The 17,649-nt window shown below is 42.9% G+C and overlaps 1 protein-coding gene across 3 annotated transcripts in view; it reads left to right on the forward strand.

Annotated features, from left to right (window-relative positions):
• The first annotated feature begins 535 nt into the window (after window positions 1-535).
• The window catches only part of fam49al (family with sequence similarity 49 member A, like), a 31,237-nt gene continuing 14,123 nt past the window's right edge, over window positions 536-17,649 (forward strand). For 2 of the 3 annotated variants that reach the window (XM_039820583.1, XM_039820580.1), the window contains exons 1-2: window positions 536-880; window positions 15,303-15,393. The gene's annotated coding sequence lies outside the window, so the exon portion shown is untranslated. Of the gene's footprint in view, window positions 881-15,302; window positions 15,394-16,449; window positions 16,916-17,649 lie in introns of those variants that run through there. The other variant, XM_039820581.1, reaches the window with a different exon arrangement.

Consider the following 17,649-nt stretch of genomic DNA (forward strand, 5'->3'; position numbering starts at 1 on the left):
CGTTTCATAAATGTGAGCTCATTTACGCTCATGGTTGCTCTGTGCTGTTCTTACTGTCTTACAGTAAATACAAACAGCTTCACACTAACGCTGCCTCTAACCGCAAATAAAGTGAATTTCCTTCCCCTCTGCAGCACAGTAGCAAGAGATGCTCAGCAGTCACCCACACAGTTTGCAAAAATACCCTGCTGCACAAACCTTACTCACCATGATTCACTTTCACACCGTATGGACAGAAAAAGTCACTCTGCTGCTGAAACAATGTCAAACACAATACAACTCTGCACCGCGCGCGCACACACACACACACACACACACACACACACACACACACACAGAGTGGCGCCCCCTCCTCTTATTGCCAGCAGGCTAGTGGTAGATGTTCGTCAAAGGGGGAGGGGGTGTTCTGAGGACATGTTGAATGTGTGTGTGTGTGTGTGTGTGTGGTGGGGGTCTTTGTGAGCGAGCGTGGTAGGAGGAGAAGGGGAGAGGGAGGGGGACATAGCGTTCTATTTCTCATAGACCAACAGCTGCTGTCTTTAGTGCAGAGAGCGCGAGAGGAAGAGGGAGGGCTGTGTGGCGTGAGGCTTTGCGTGTGCTCAGTGTTTAGGTGAATCCACAGCCCTCTGGCTCACAAGGATAAAGGAGTCTCTCCAAGAAAGACAGAGAAAAGCGACACAAGGACTTTTTCCCCTTCTTGTTTTGCATCCTCTTTCTTCTTTCTTCTCGTTTCATTCTCTCTCGAGCCACCAGCGGCTGGTGTCACTTTGTGTCCTTCTCTTTTGTTCCCTGCATCCATCTGTGTTTCACCCTCGGTCCAGAGAGACGGAAGGAAGAGCAGTGTCAGAGGCATCATCCTCCCCTCCTGCACGCCCAGCCGGTAAGCTGAGCCAACGCTCTCTTCATTTTTTCCTCTACGTTTTTATGTCTCACCATCGCTCCATCAGTTTAGATCCGATAGTGAGAAGGGGCTTCACAGTCACACCCTGCACCTAAAAAGAGAGGCTGCAAGCTGGCTTTGCAGGAGGAGGAGGAGGAGGCGGCTGAGGCTGGAGGAAGGATGTCGGTTAGACTCTAGACTAAGGCTGGTGGCTGACTGGTGCTTGGTTGCAGAGGGGTTTGGCTGAAGGATGGTGCTTGTGCCTGTGGGAGGAAAGGACTGTGGAGGACTAGCATGGGTCAGGATCCTGGGGGGTAGGGAGGGAGCGTTGAATTTGGTCCGACCGCTTCAAACCCTGTGGGGCTGGTCAACTGAGGCTTGTCCTCTTTCACTGCAGTGCTTAGCCAGAGCGGCACGGCCAATGCCACAGTCATAGTCACACACATATCTATAGGCCTATATATATAGGCTACACACACACACACACACACACACACACACACACACACACACACACACACACACACACACACACACACACACACACACACACACACACACACACACACACACACACACACACACACACAAACACACACACACACACCTCAGCAAAGAGCCATTATTCTGTGTATTAGCAGGAATCAATCAGGAGAATATGGAGCCCACATTGTGTGTTTGTATGATGGTTTGGTCACAGGACATACACTGTGACCTAGAACCATCACATCACATGCTTCCTCGCCTTTTCAGCTCCATTATCACAAATGCAGTATATCAGGAATTCTTAGCATCACTACAAAAAGTATCCAATTTTATACAGTAAGTTAGGTGTGTGTGTGTGTGTGTGTGTGTAAGCTGTCTCTGCAAACAGCCTGCTAAAAACAATAGCCCCAGATTGCACTGCTGATCAGAAGGGGTGGGTGCATGCGACTAGAGTGGAAAACAGGGAGGAGGAAAGGAAAGAGGGAGAGGGAGGGAGGAAAAAACTGAATGGAGGGATGGATGAATGAGGGCTATGGCTTTTCAGGAGTGTTTGGTCCTTTCAAATGTGACAACCTTTCTGGTGGAGGAAAGGGTGTACATGAGGTTGTTAGACAGAGCGGGAGAACAGAAAGGGTGAACTAGCGTGCGACTCTGCAGGTCTTCTTTGTGTGTGTGGGGGAATGAGAGAGCGATGGATGGAGAGATGAATAAACAGTAAGGTGGAAAGAGAAAGCATGATGAAGTACTGTTGGTGTTTGAGTGAGAATGGGCGGGTGGAGGGGGAGAAACAGACAGGAGAGGTGTGTAATTGAAAGATCTGGTCCCTGTCTATCCCTCTCTAATCTACTGACTCTGTATATAATCCATATGAGTACATCAAACAATGATTTACTGCCATGACTTTTATGACACACACACACACACACACACTTTGGTTTGCAAGGAGGTCATGGTGTAACCTACAATGTAATTTTACAATACATCCACAAAACATAAGCAGGTATGTCTTATCCTCTCTTTTTTTTTCTTTTTTTACAACATAGCTATACATACACTTATTCATATACAGTATATATGCACAAACATATTTACAGATACATTTATCAATACACATTAGAGCTGGGCAATATATCGATATTATATCGATATCGTGATATGAGACTAGATATTGTCTTAGATTTTGGATATCGTAATATCGTAATATGGCATAAGTGTTGTCTTTTTCTGGTTTTAAAGGCTGCATTACAGTAAAGTGATGTACTTTTCTGAACTGGTATCGATATCGAGGTATTTGGTCAAATTTAATTTTCTCCATATCGCCCAGCCCTAATACATGTGTATGTAAATGTGTGTGTATTACATATGCTCATATATACACAGATACCATCTAAAATAACAGTACTGAATATCATACATCTTGTCTATCTATAAATAGAGACAATATATGTTTTATGTTTGTCATGATTTATCACTGTCATGTGAAACATGCTTACATACACTGAGTGCCATAAAGGTTTCACTGTACGGTCATGAATCAGAGTATGCAGATTACAACCAATTTGAGTAAATGGCAAGGTGCACTGAAACAGCTAACGGATCAGTGTGTGTGTGTGTGTGTGTGCGTGTGTGTGTGTGTAGGTTTCCTTTTTTTCAGTCTAAGATGGAATGGTTGGTAGCTGCGATGGTATTTACTCTGCTGTTGCTAGGACACTCCCTTTGAACATTTTAACCGAGCCTTTTCATTGGCCTGCCGCGATGATGCAAGATTCCCTCATCCCAACTCTTTCCTGAGTGCCCATAGAAACATGCCCGTCTGCATTTCCTCCTCTCTCCTCGCTCCTTCTCTGTCACTCTTTGTCTCACACCCCCACTTCTCTCTCTTTTTCTTCTGTCTGTCAGTATCTCTCCTCGTGCTGTCTCTCTCTCTCTCTCTCTCTCTCTATTCATCTCTCTCGCTTCCGCCAGTAACTCGTTAATTCATCCCTGCTCTCAATATTTCTTTCCCTCCAAGCCCCTCCGATCAGTCTCTATCACCTCGGTACATTCTGTCAATTCCTTCGTCCTCATCTAGTCCAAATGTTCAGCGCGAAATGGTGTTGACAGCATGTGCCGGTGTCTTCCAACACTGCACAATCATTCTGTCCTGCAGTCTTGCAGAGGATTAGTGCTCTGTGTGTCTCACAGTGTCCCATTTCCTCTGTCCATATGAGGTGCAGTATCTTATTAGGGTTGCCTTAGCATGTGTCGGGATTATCAGGTTTGACAAGGCGGAAGACAGGAAGGGGGGTTGGGGTGTCATGGTGGAGGATGCTCTCTTTATATTTTTCTTAATGTACATCGCCTCAATCCTTTCTCCTCAACAATATGAACCATTATTGTTATGTTATTCATGTCATAACAGCAATTACTCCAAGTTCACCGCTAGGCAATATTTCCCATGATGACATGTATTTCACGCTACAGATATGTGTAATCTTATGACTCCAGCATGTTGGTTATTAAATGTTGAGGGACTGGGAGTAGAGAATGGCTATATAAGTGTTAGAATGAATGAAAAAAGCAGAGGTCGGGTAATTTTTTTGCTGCTTCTTACCGTTATTTGTCACGACTGAAGGAAGCACTGTCAACAATCAGGTGTACTGATGTGTAATGATCTCCCCCAGCCTTCACTGAACTAGACATGGCATCGCACCACTGACAGTCTGTGAATGAGGCAGATGAGTGACATGTACAATGACATGGAAATGTGTGCAGCTACTCCTAAGTGTCATGGTTCACGCCTGAAAAAGTGTTTTGTCAAAACATTTTGACACTAAATAGATGCCTAAAAGAGCATTTCAAAGCCTGACGTGTAGCATCAAAATGAAAATGTCTGTAAAGTCACAAGGACATGTGCTGCTACTTGCATTGTTTACCGCTAAATATCTTCCTTATACAATCTCTTAACATCCTGTACGTGATTAAATTGTGTATTGTTGCTCTTTTGACTTGAAAAACCAAGTGCATTTAATCCTTTGATCAAAATACAACATCATCCATATGTTTGTCCACGTGGCCCAAGTGATTTCCTGAAAAATGCCTGACAATCCACACTTAATCTAAACACTCTTAATCTTGTTGACTGGCCGTCCCATCTGTCCGACAGTAACATCTGTCATTCAAACATCTGTCACTTAAGCTTTCATCCTGGCTGTTGATGAGCCTTTTGTTTTCACTGAAGTTCAGAGGTCGGATCAGACTAGAATAGACGTTTCAGAATTTAAGATGGGATCCTTCTCCACCTGGTAATCTTGTGGTTTTTAAGCCAGTATTGTTAGAAATCAGGGATTACTCCCTCAGAGCAGAGATGATCCTGTTAAAGGGTCACAGGGTGGATAAAGCCTGCAGAAGGTTATATCTATGCAATAAGTATATTCAGTAATTACAAGCTGCTGGCAAAAGAGAAATTGGGGGCGTTGCCTTGAAATTCTGTTTCACAATATAGGTTTCTTAAAACAATAGTGCAACATTTTGAAAAATGTGCTCATTCACTTTCTTGCTGAGGGTTAGATAAAAAAAGATCAATACTACTCTCATGTCTGTCTGTTAAATATAAGGCTTTAGTTAGTCTATATCCATCGCGTTCCACTTCCGGGATTGCTCCGGTGCAACCGGAAATTCCGCCGGATGCATGTATTTTCCATTTCCTCTCGCTTTCTTGGTGTTGCAATTTTAAATTCGCTTGAATTTATGAGGACTATGGTTAACTGCTCCTCAGATCTCTGCAGGGTAAATTGAGACAGCTAGCTAGACTATCTGTCCATTCTGAGTTTTCTCTTGCATAACTATTTTGCAGCAGCTCTGTGTGAGTTTAGCGCCGCCCATGACGATTCTGATTGGTTTAAAGAAATGCCATTAAACCAGAGCACATTTTCCTCCCATTCCTGAATGATAGGTGGAGTAGCCAGACCCTCCTTCAGCGGGCTTTGGAGGAGGGTCTGGCAAAGCTAGACTAGGCTTCAGTAAACTTAGCTCAGTTAGCTTTGCTTAGCATAAAGACTGGAAACATATGGAAACAGCAAGCCTTGCTCTGTCCAAAGTTAACAAATTCAACCTCTAAAGCTCACTGACTAACATGTTATATCTCATTTGTTTAATCTGAACATAATAATGAGAGTAAAAACACCAAGTTGTGTTTTTAGAGTGGGCTTATAAACTATTTCTTGGTTAACGATAAATTCCTAAAGTCTCTGCTGGTTGCCTGGCAACCTCAAGGTGATGAGAAAACCTTTTACACTTCGTTTTTTGTACGGAATATACTAACAAGATTTAACGTGTTAATATAGAGCTTGCGAGGTGCTGGTAGACAGATTTTGTACTGTACAGATACGAGAGTGACACCGATCTATTCACCTAAGCATATTTTCAAAATGTCAAAGTATTCCTTTAGGACAAATGATTTCTGCTTTGCAGAGCAATTTCATGTGAAAACAAAATCAATCTAGTTCTACTTTCCACTTGTTTTGAAATAAATTAGTCTAAAGACTCAACACTTGATTAAAAATCTTGCCTAACAAGATTAGAAATGAGGGATTCTTTAATTTAAGACAGCTATGAACCAGTGAGAAAATAGATTTAGGAGACATTGAGATTTAATTCACAGTGACAAGGGAGCCAAGATCTGATACTCTTTGATCATATTACCTAACTCTCGATGTTGGATGGCACTTGTGGAAACTACTGAAAAGTCTTATTAAACTCTGTTATCATCCTTGTTACGGCTGTCCTGCTGAAACTCTTTGAAATGTGTGACATTACATTCAGTAAGACAAAGAGACGGGCCACAGTTAATCCTCTGCTGCCTCTGTGACTTACTTCTAACCAGATATGACTTGGCTTGTCAAACTCTCTCTTTCTATGGCAATGAAAGAGGAGATGGTGCATTTCTGCATGTAATCAGATTACTCCAGATCTGCTTTTTGAGGACTTCCTACAGTGTCATGGCCTGTTGGTGATTAGATCAATTGCTGTCCACTAATGTCAATGAGCAGAACAAATGCCCGCCCTCTGGTCATATTTAAGATCAATAACCCAAATTCAATGGGAACGTGAAGCCAATTTAGGCCGATGGAGGCCAAAGCCAGCAGAGCGGGAAGAGTGGAAGCGAGGAAGAGAGGAAGTGAGACAGTATTGCAATTAGTGTGTAATAAGTGAAGAGGCAAATCATCTACTTAGCGATGGCATCTCAATCGAGGCTCCAGCTCTCTTAATAAGTTCTGCTGGATAATATAACCGTGTTCGGTTACTGAGGCTCAAGGTAAATACACTTACATGAGAGGAGTACTTTGACTATCTAGCATGAATGACAGAGTGCATTTAGTCTAACAGTCATAGTGTCAAGGACTATGCTGCTGATCAAGGTCTCTCTGTTAAATTTCTATCTTCTCTTCAGTTGACCGAACAGCGATTTCGCCAATCATAGCTTAACAACAGTAACCAAGCACAGCATGTCTGTCAAGCGCTAGTAAGAACCATACTGTATCAAAAGACTTGGTCTCTCTTTTTTTTTAATGCCTTTCCAAAACCAAAAACACAAGATCGAAATCACCTGCTCCAGTGTAAGCTGCAACTGTTAGACTGTCCAGCTAACTAGCTTGCTATGTAGTTGTATTGCTAACTTGGTTACTTCCACAACCCAATACAACATGTCATTAATAAACATGTTGTAGGGTCCCAGGCTACGTTAAGGACTGGGACATCCATTGTGTAGAGTAGCCTAATATTGACCTACAGTGTGGGAGCCCTGAATGATATCAGAGTCTAGGCTAACGTTAGCAGCTCTTGATTGGATTTCACACTCCAGCAACCCCGGCCAACATTACTAGATAGCATCAGGGTGCGATTTGTGAAAAAGCAGAGGGGAGGATGTTTTTTGATCATGCACAACAGCAAAAACATGCAAGAATTAAATCCACCTTTCAACACCATGGATATAGTGCCACTCGGCCAGGCATGCCAAAAACACTTAAATATGCACTTCAATATTCAATGGAAAATAATCTCAAAATGAAATAGCACAACGTGGTGTCAACATAAAACACAGCGCTTTCAAGTCAGAGAGCGGAGTTCATGTCACGGTGAAAACGAAATACTTTCACCCAGGAAACGCTCGTTCTTTCCTCGGGAATGTTTGAATCCAGACCACGATCTTTTTCCTACATTTAACTAGTCATTTTGGTGCCTATAAACTTAACTGTCATTGTCGCATGACGCTCACTTTTTCTGACGAAACTCCACTAGATGGCCCCTGAAAGGACCATCATCTGGCGGTGCCTGTAGCTGTCTCGCAGTCACCTATTGGCGGCAAAACAACTGCTGCTGTTACCCGGCGTCCCCGAGCTCTGTAGCGGCTAAATGCAACCAAGCAGCATCCGCTGCTCGGATTGTATCGTGCTGTTGCACTATAAACTGTTCACGTTACAGCGCTTTAGTTTAAAATACTTCTATTTAGGTATATTATGGTCTACATATGGCGTTACATTTTGTCCCCACCGGGGGAAAAAATAATTCTGCAGAGGCAGGGATATGATGATCAGAGAGGGGGTAAATCTTTGATTTGTAAAGTGAAAGGGGACATTTTATGCTAATTTTTAGGTGTATAGCCTACTTGTATTTTGGGTTTCTACGAGAACATGTTTACATGCTTAAAGGTTCAGAAAACACATTCTTTTCTCATTTTTAACGCCTGTCACTTTTTACAATATGGGACCTTTAAAAGTGAGACATATTTTTTGAAAATACTGCCAATAAAGCATCAATATAACCACCATAACCTCTGTGTTGCTTGCCCAAGAGGTCTTCTGTAACATAAGCAAACAAACAGGGTTATTTCAAAGCAATAATTTCTTAAAATTGTCCCTAATCTGTACTGTATACTAATACTAGGGCCAACACACTGCAGCAAAAACAATGCTGCTCCTTTATTTCTATGTCTTATACATGGATCATCAACTGATGAGGATGATGATGATCACACTGAGATCAAGATCTCATTTACAAGTGAGACCTGAGTACAAAATGAAAAATCATCGTTATCGCTGTAAACTGCATGTGGCGTGCAAGAACAGAAAGCTTGACAAGCATAGCAACAGTAACCAAGAAGGCTGGGGCCTTAGTGATCGGGCAATTTCCATTTCAGTATCATCACTGCATGTCTTTGTATGTTTCAATCTGTTTCTGTATGTGTGTGTGTGTGTGTGTGTGTGTGTGTGTGTGTGTGTGTGTGTGTGTGTGTGTGTGTGTGTGTGTGTGTGTGTGTGTGTGTGTGTTTGTCCACATGTGTGTATGCCAGATCTGCCGTGGGCACACTGGGGGGGCTGGCAACCATGCTTGTGTATAGTGTTTGATCAGGCCTGTGAGACGATACACATAGATTCTCTCTATTTTTCCCTTTATGTGCATGCAAACACACACACACACACACACACACACACACACACACACATACACACACATACACAACACACACACAAACACACACACAAACACACACACACACACACACACACACACACACACACACACGCACACACACAAACACACACACACACACACACACACACACACACACACACACACACACACACACTTACTAATTAGTTCAGCTTGAGCCAGGGAGGATTCATCTACTATATAAATATCATTATCTTTTACATCAAACAACAAAGAAGCGAATAGGCATGTAACTCAAAAATAAATCACTGGACAGAAATAAACCACAAAAACAGCCAAGATCTCAAACTCTCACCCTAGGGATCCACCAAAACGTCCCAAATCATTTTTTAAAGTTCATTTTCATCCTGTTCCATCAGTTATTTATTTCTCTGCGTCAGCGTGAGCCCATACATTACATCACAGCCAATTTTCCTATATTTGAGAGCTGCTGCTGCTATTTTGCCCGTCCCAGTGGGAATGGGAATAGTGTAACGCTGCATTCGCTGCCATGTGAGACACACTGCAGCACAGTGTGACGGAGCATCGCCTCTGTCAAGGACATGTCAGCTCTTTCCGGTACGTGGAGGGTGGGCGACTTCTACGCACCGAGCTGTATTTAGATTCTAGGTCACGCTAGTGTCAGAGGTCACACCATTCATTCATTTTCTGTGGTCATGTACTACGGCACATGCTGTGTCCCAATTCCACGCAAGTAATAGTAAACAGTAGGCCTACATACAAATGTAAACAGTTTTTGCTGTTACGTTATATACAAAAACTGACTCTACTTTTAGACTGACATTAATACAGTTTTTAGTCTTTAGTTTGTTCATGTGAGTTGCTCTCTGTTGAGGTTGTTATTTTGCAGCGATGGTTCCATCACGCTGACAGGATTTTGGGTCAGCTGTGATATTGGTTGCCAGGAGCAGTTAACTTAAAGTTCTCACAATGTAGAACTATGTCAATTTAAGGGTTGTTATTTTTATGAGTCAGCTGCATCGACATCGTCCTTGCACGTTGCCATTTTTCTGGCAATGTCTCTGTCATCATTTTTCTGGCTCTGGTGCAGAAAGATGATGTCGCCATTCTTAGTCCCACCTACAAAGTTCTGGTTGGATCAGTTGTCAGCCGTCAATGAGCACAACACCAAACCTTTTGGAATTGCTGAAAATTCCAATCGGATATGTGGCCAGTGACTTAGAGGTCTACTTTATTGTTTTGTGCAAGAGAAACCAAAAATGTGATACTCTTTTTTGTTTTTCAAGATCCCTCTGGAGCTTTCTTACTATTCTCTATTTCTATTGTGATAAAAAAAAAAAAAAAAATGTACATTTTACAAGCATGTTTCCAGCCACAAAAAGCCTTTAGTAGCCTATGGAGTTAGAACACAGCTACAGAGACACAGAAGGGAACTGTATAGAGTAGGAGAGGGAATTTATATTTCTGACCGCTACACAAACAAAAGATATAATTGTGTTAAAGACGAGAAGGATTGCTGACGTGGTGCATGCTCACAGAGAAGTAAACAGGGAAGCGGTCAGACAGAAAGACAGACAGACAGACAGACAGACAGACAGACAGACAGACAATGAATGGACTGAAAGAGTGAAGGAGAGTTGAAGGAGAGAGGAAAATCACAAGACAGCGAGACGCCAGGGTATGAGAGTTGAGTTTAAACTGCCTTTATGTACTGTTTTATAGTAGTCCTTGTCGCTCACTCTCTGTTTTACACTCTCTCTTTCTCTCGCTTAGACACACACACACACACACACACACACACTACAATTCAACTCAAATCAAATCATCTAGCACAACATTTTATTTTCATCCCAATTAAATTAACTTCATATGTAAACACACACACACACACACTGCCCTGACCCATATAACACAGTGTGTAAGAAGGTCCATCAGGGACAAAGAGTGGCTGGCTGTACAGACGTATATCGCTGCTCTCTTTGTTTACAGATAGCAGGGGGTCAGGGAAGGACAAGGAAAGGAGGGTGCAACAATAGTCTTAGCAGTGGTTGTAACTCACAGGTATGCACATACACACATTACAAGCCCCCATGCAAGTGTGTGTAAGCCTACAGTGTAGTTTTCCCTTTGAAATAAGCTAATTGGCATCCCACACCACAAATAAAGATAACAAGAGCTCACTGTACATCCAATCACCCTCAGACAGCCAAAGCTCAGAGACGAAACTGTTCTTGAAACTGCAGTTCAAAGCTGTAATTTTTTGGACTCTGCTTCCCTAAGGTTCAAAACACCCCTCAGCCAAATTGTGGTATTCTCATATTACTATGGCTACATAAAATATAAGATATATATATGGTGGAAAAAAGAATCTCTCATGTTAGACACTTTGACAATCAGGATACTGTACATAACAGATGCAAATTGCACGTTATGCATATAAACCTTCATAATATCTACACAATAGAGGCATTAGAGCTCCGTTTGTAACCACCTCTGAGCAAATAAGCCTCGAAATCCCTCAGTTGCTGCCCCAGTTCTTTATTTCAACCAAAAGATGAAGCATGTTACACAATGAAAATGGATTCAAGTACAGCTTAAGTTAACGTAATGAAACATGCCATACACGTCTCTCACTCTATCCATCTCTTTGCTCATTTGCAATCACCCTTTCATGAGGCACCGTGCGCTGCTCTGGACTCGGACTCAGACTCAGCCAGTGTGTGTGTGTGTGTGAGAGAGAGAGAGAGAAGGGGGAGGGGTGATGCTAAAGAATTGTAACCTCCTTCCATTTCCATCTCTCTTTTGCTCTCTGGCGTTCCGTCCTTCGCCCCCTCATTCAGCCACTCTCCCTTTTTATTCTCCTTCCCTCCTCACCTCAGAAAGGGACGGCGGTATCTATAATTATGTAGGAATGTGTATGTGTGTGTGTGTGTGCGTGCGTGCGTGCGTGCGTGCGTGCGTGCGTGCGTGCGTGCGTGCCTGAGGCAAATTGGCTGTAGCATTCCATCAGCGGTCAATCTTTAGCAATGGTCTATCTGGGTTTGACACTGCCACCTCCCATTATCCTCTCCTCTCCTCTCCTCTCCTCTCCTCTCCTCTCCTCTCCTCCCCATTTTCTCTCATCTCCTCTCCTCACACCAAACTGAATTCCAATATATGATAATCACCCAATCCGGCATCGGCACTTACTGCAATGTATAATAACAGAGTCCATTATATAATTCACCTTTTCTCCAAACATGAACTGAGTTTAGGTGGGCGTTTGGTTCACTCTACATCCTCCTCTCCCCCCCCCTGTCTTTCAAAACACACGTATGAGCTGGTCATTTATCCACAGCCTCATGCACTTGTTTCTTTAGGGAGAATATGCTGAGAACAAAGCAGAAAAAGATGGAGGGAGGATATAAAAGACACACAAACAGAGGAAGAGGTCGAAAGGGTGTGCGGTGAGAAGATGAGTGAATGAACGGCTATATAAAAGAGGGGCTTTGAGTGAACCGGGGGCGGAGAGAGGGGTGTGTCGAGATGGCAGGCGAAAGGTTGAGAAAGAGTGAAAGAGATAGAGAGTGAGAATAGGAATCACAAGTGTTTTTTTTTTCTTCTTTTAAAGCAGGATATGTTCAGTGGGCAGAACTAACATGAACAGAGTACCAGAGACTCTCAATTAAATGGTCAGACATCTCCATACAATGAGACCCTCCGGCTCTGTCTTCATCTGTTTCTGAAGTTGCTGAAAAAGCAACTATGTTTAAAGACTGTCCCACCGATTGGACAGACTTCTCTCTCAGTGTCTGCTCACTGGAGGCTAATATTTAATTAGAAGGACACTGATTCATGACGGGGCTTACTATGTGGCAGCGCCAATATTAAAGTCTTCCAGAGATCTGATTCATTAGTTTTGACTTTAAATACTTCAAACGAAAAATACATGTATCAACACTGCATTCACACAGACTAGTGACAAATTAAAGGGGGAAAAAAGAATACACTTGTGGAGAAACAACAAATTCCTATGTTACTGTTCAGGGCAGTGTTCGCTGAATGTGTTATTGAGTTTAAAGATGATATGAATCGTGTGCTATGGCCTTTGGAGCAATGTGTCATTTCCCATCATCAAAACACCAAATGAGGAGATATCTTTTGGAAGAAATTATGTTCAGTCTCGCAGACTTAGAGAATTATAATAAACCTTCAAGCCTAGCCCTGAATCTGTTCTGGAGCATTGAGGCGGATTAGATGGACAGTAGAGATGAAAGGAAACACAAGGGAGAGAGAGAGATGCAACAGCGGTCCCAGGCCGAATTAAAACCAGGGACGTTGTGGTTCATTAAACCACATGGGCAGCCCCTTACTGAGACATTTTATGTTGGTGTGTCCTTTCTGGTGTTTTGATTAGACTGTATTTTAATGTATCAGTTTAAATGTAACTGAGATGAACTAAATCTGATTACGGTGTTTGCAGTTGCATCTCAAACCCACATGCCGTATAAACACAGATGGAAGTTTGAAGTTTGCGTACGGATCAGATTGAGCAACTGCTGACAAAGCAAACAGGTGGCATGGAGCGCTAATGGCAAACTAAAAGCACTCAACTAATTAACAGAACTGAAAATAGTAGTCCATCAAACTGCGTAGGCAGGGCCCTGAAGCTGGAGTACAATTATATGTCTGCTCTCAATTTGATCTGAGAAAAAAAAACATTCATATTTATAACAGCTGCATAGAGCTGGCTTTTCATTAACGGTACATTTGACAAAAAAACAACTAACTTCTCTGTGGTTCGAAAACATGGGGAAATTTACATTTCTGAGGGACTTTCAGTGCTGATATATGAGATTCATATGCAGACACAATTTAGATACCAATTAATGTACGTTTTAAAGATCAGGAGGGAGAAGACTGTAAGAAGCAAAGTGAGATGTAGTTTACTTTAACTCTGGCCACAACCTCAGTGTCTTAGTTCAAGTCGTCACCTCTCTTGACCTCAGCATCCGGTGCGGTACTTGACCTTTGCCCTTTCACTGAGAGGAGAGATCAATAAGCATTAGGCAATTTAATACTTTAAGGGAACACACAGTCAAAATGGAAGTCACTATTTAAGGTAAAGGACGTGTAATTCCAGGAGTGGACGGTCTGGTTTACAACCCCCACAAGAAGGAAAGTCAATGCTTTGGTGTCCCACACACTCTGGAGATTAAGGAGAGTATAGTCTATCCATTCACACAGCCATCCAATCCACCTGATTGCTAACACTGAGTGGTACCCGACTGCGTGTTGCCATGAGAATGAGAGGCTGTGTTTCCCTGGCAACTATTCTTCTAAGGCCCCCGCCTCTCTCCTGTCTGCACTCTCTCTTGATAAGATTCGATGATGCAAGGGCGGCAGCAGTAGTGTTAATAGTTACACCAGTCAGCGGGTAAGACGGCGCTGGAGTTGTGAGATTCGCACAATGATGATGAGATAAGCTTAACGAGCTAAATCTGTTATCGAAATGTAAAAACGGGAAACAAAGAAGCACCTTCTAGGTTCTCAGATTAGCCTGATTTAACGTTTGGAAGGGACATGCTGATCATTTTTGGATTGATGCTTAACATCTTTTGTTTCTGACCGTGATCGGTGAGGGTTCAACTGTTGTTTTGAAACGTTATAGTTTAAATGGTATGACTTCCATCGGGACCATCAAGGGTCACTTGAAGCCGCTATAACCTTTTTTTTTTTTAAATAATAATAATAGATCAATTGATACCTCTAATGAGAAAGAGTCACAGAGAATTATCACCCGACTCTGTAGTTCCTCTCAGCGCTGCTGTGCTTTTTAGCTCGTTTTAGTTTCCTCGTCACCAAAACAACCACACTGTGGTTTTGCTTTGGTTTGTACTATGTTGTCCACTCTTCACCCTCATCAGACAGCTGTTTTCAGAGAAAAAGCTCCAAAGAACAACTTTGCACCACCTGCCCATCACCAAATGGCAGAAAGAGTTAGCGGCTAAAGAGCATTACATTCTTTGGGTGGACACAGACACAACTTCAAATCTATGCTAATGTTTCTCTGTATCTGATAGATGTGCAATTAGGCAACTGTATGCAAATGTGTTAATCAGTTTAGGTCACGATATGTTAGTGGTGTGATCTCACCTTGTTTTTGCGGTCCCCAAGTGGGAAAAATCAGTTATTGCAGGTTTATACTATAGCTTAGTAACATTGAAAGTTTCACTGCAAAGCCAGCTAGGTAAAATCGTATCCCTACCTGAAGGTAAACTAGCACATCAGCCTAATTACATAATAATTGTATTATTTTGTTGCTATGTCCTATGTTAATTTGCCGTTTACGGCACATGCTTTTCTTTGCCGTTGTTGACTCAATGTTTCTTAAAACCAAACTTAAGACTTCTATATTCCTGCTTTTCCCGACACCGCCCTACATGGTGTTGACTTTTATGTTAATTTCTCTTTCTCTCTGTCTGCCTGTCCGTCTCTTTGTAAGGTGGTGGGTGCTGATGCTGTAACCACTGTGTGGAGCTGACAAGCCCTGGTTGATGCAGTGAAGTGTTCCAGAGGGATAAGCACAAGCGAAGGTAGGAATGAAAAATGAGCAGTATACATTTTTTATATATATATATACATATATATATAATGAACAACAGCTGAAAAATTAGGACACGGCAGAGAAACACCATACAGGAGAGTCTGAGAGAGGAGAGACGGATGGACACTTTAGGAATAAGGAAACTGAGATGGGTAGAGAGGAAAGATACGAGCTGGGAGAGTAGAGTTGCTGCATCCATTGTATACAGTACAGCTGCAGCAGGGTTTGATTCACAAGCCAGTGAATACCCAGCCAGCCAGTGTGTGAGAGATCATTGTGGTTTGGTGGCAGAGAGAAAGGGACACAGATGGAGAAAGGGAGTTCAGATGGTATTATTGGTGAGTTAATAGTGGTTAGGCTTGGCAAAGACGAGCGCTGCTGTTTCTTTCTGTGCTCAGTATATCCACACTGGTGAAGCTCCTGGGCTGTAACAGGAGGAATCTTTCAGAAAGAGCTGAAAGGAAGCTGGGAGGCCTCGCTCTGCCTGCTTGGCTTCCAGTCTGGACCAGGTTTGCTTTTCAGCCACCATGTGGGAGCCGAGCCGCGTCTTCATTAGGACTCGAGGAGCCTCTCGTTTTGGTTCCTCTTGCCAGACTACAGATGAGAGCTGTGTGCGCAGTTGCATAAGACAAGCACTTTGCTCCACTTTCACGCTGGCTGACTGCAAACATTGTGTGCGTTTGTGTGTAAGAGAAACTGCAACCAGTGACCACCAAACACACTTCCTAATTCACAGAATGCCATGCCTTAATATCCACACTGTGAGCCTGTGATACATCAAACGGCTTTTATGAATTGTACCCCAGTTTAAGAAGAAATCATGACGATCGCCATTTCCATTTTGCCACTTAGATTTGTTTACACCTAAGGGCCACCAGAGAGACTGAATGGCACCGTGACAGAGATGGTCTGTGACAAGACAAGACGAGAAGAGCCGGGAGAGTGCTACTGAGTGGTGAAATAGAGAAGTGAGGCAGAGAGAGGAGCTGGAGGGGATATTTTTGAGGAACCCATTCTGACGTCAGAAACGGAAAAGAGAGAAGACGTTTTCTCTGTTTGCGTATGTGTTGAAAAGATACGGACACATATAAAGACAATACAGCCAGAGGAAAAAAGACAGATGTGTAAATAACAGTGAACACGTATTAGGCACTTTATACCAACAACCAGCAGACTATCCTCTTCTTCAAACAAAAACAACGAGTAGCATCTAGCATACAGACCAAATAGAGAAAACCACAGGCCTTTAAATAGATGGCTGAAAAAGAGAAGTGTGAAGTGGACAGCGATACGCAGAGGGAGAAAGAGCGAGAGCAGAAGTTTACATCAGTCTCTTTAAAAAGCAGAGTGGCAACCAGTGCCACCGTGGGACTGCAGTTATCGCTCTGAGCTAACACGGGATTTACTCACAGCAACAATTTCACCTAGCAGGGAGGACAAAGGCAGGAGGAAGAAGAGGAAACGGAGGGCTTAAGATAAAGGAAGAGGCAAATCACTCGTAGAAAAACAGGGTAAGAAGAGAGCAGTGTGACAGCTGACAGTTAGTTTCTTGATTTCCTGTTTTTTTTTTAAGGCCTGGTCATTTTTTTGTGTTCTTTAATTACTACAAAGACAGATTGCTGTTTAAGTAGTAAAGACTGATCCATCAGATCACTGTTGTAAGCGACTGACCAGTTTGTGAGCAGAGCTGGATGCTCCCCCCCCCACACACACACACACACACACACATACACACACACACTCACACATCTTCTGCTGAGGCGAGCAGACGATATTACCAGGCCAACAGTATCCTGGCAACCATCAGCCGAGCGCTGCTCTCAGGATGGACCACATGCTGCTCCAGACTCGGTGTGTGTGTGTGTGTGTGTGTGTGTGTGTGTGTGTGTGTGTGTGTGTGTGTGTGTGTGTGTGTACGGCATACCACACACTCTCCTACTCACATGTCAGAGAGCTTTCATTGCTTCATATGAGGCTCTGATTTGAAACTCAGCTTGATTTTGCCTTTGCAACCACCTTGACAGGCCGAAGATGTGACTCTGTTATTCATATATTCATAGTGTCTGTTCAGCGTGTATCTTGGAGCAGGTGGTGTAAAAGTCAGGAGGTGATGGGGTGCATTTTACAGTACACATCTGGACTGATGCTCACAGGCTACATCAGTGACTCAGCATACAGCTCTCTTTCTCTGCCTCCCAACTGATTTTGTTGATGGAGTGAACTTATCTAACTAACTAATCAGAGA

The sequence above is a fragment of the Perca fluviatilis genome, chromosome 13 (genome assembly GCF_010015445.1).
Source record: "Perca fluviatilis chromosome 13, GENO_Pfluv_1.0, whole genome shotgun sequence".
In the NCBI taxonomy this organism is placed as follows: Eukaryota; Metazoa; Chordata; class Actinopteri; order Perciformes; family Percidae; genus Perca; species Perca fluviatilis.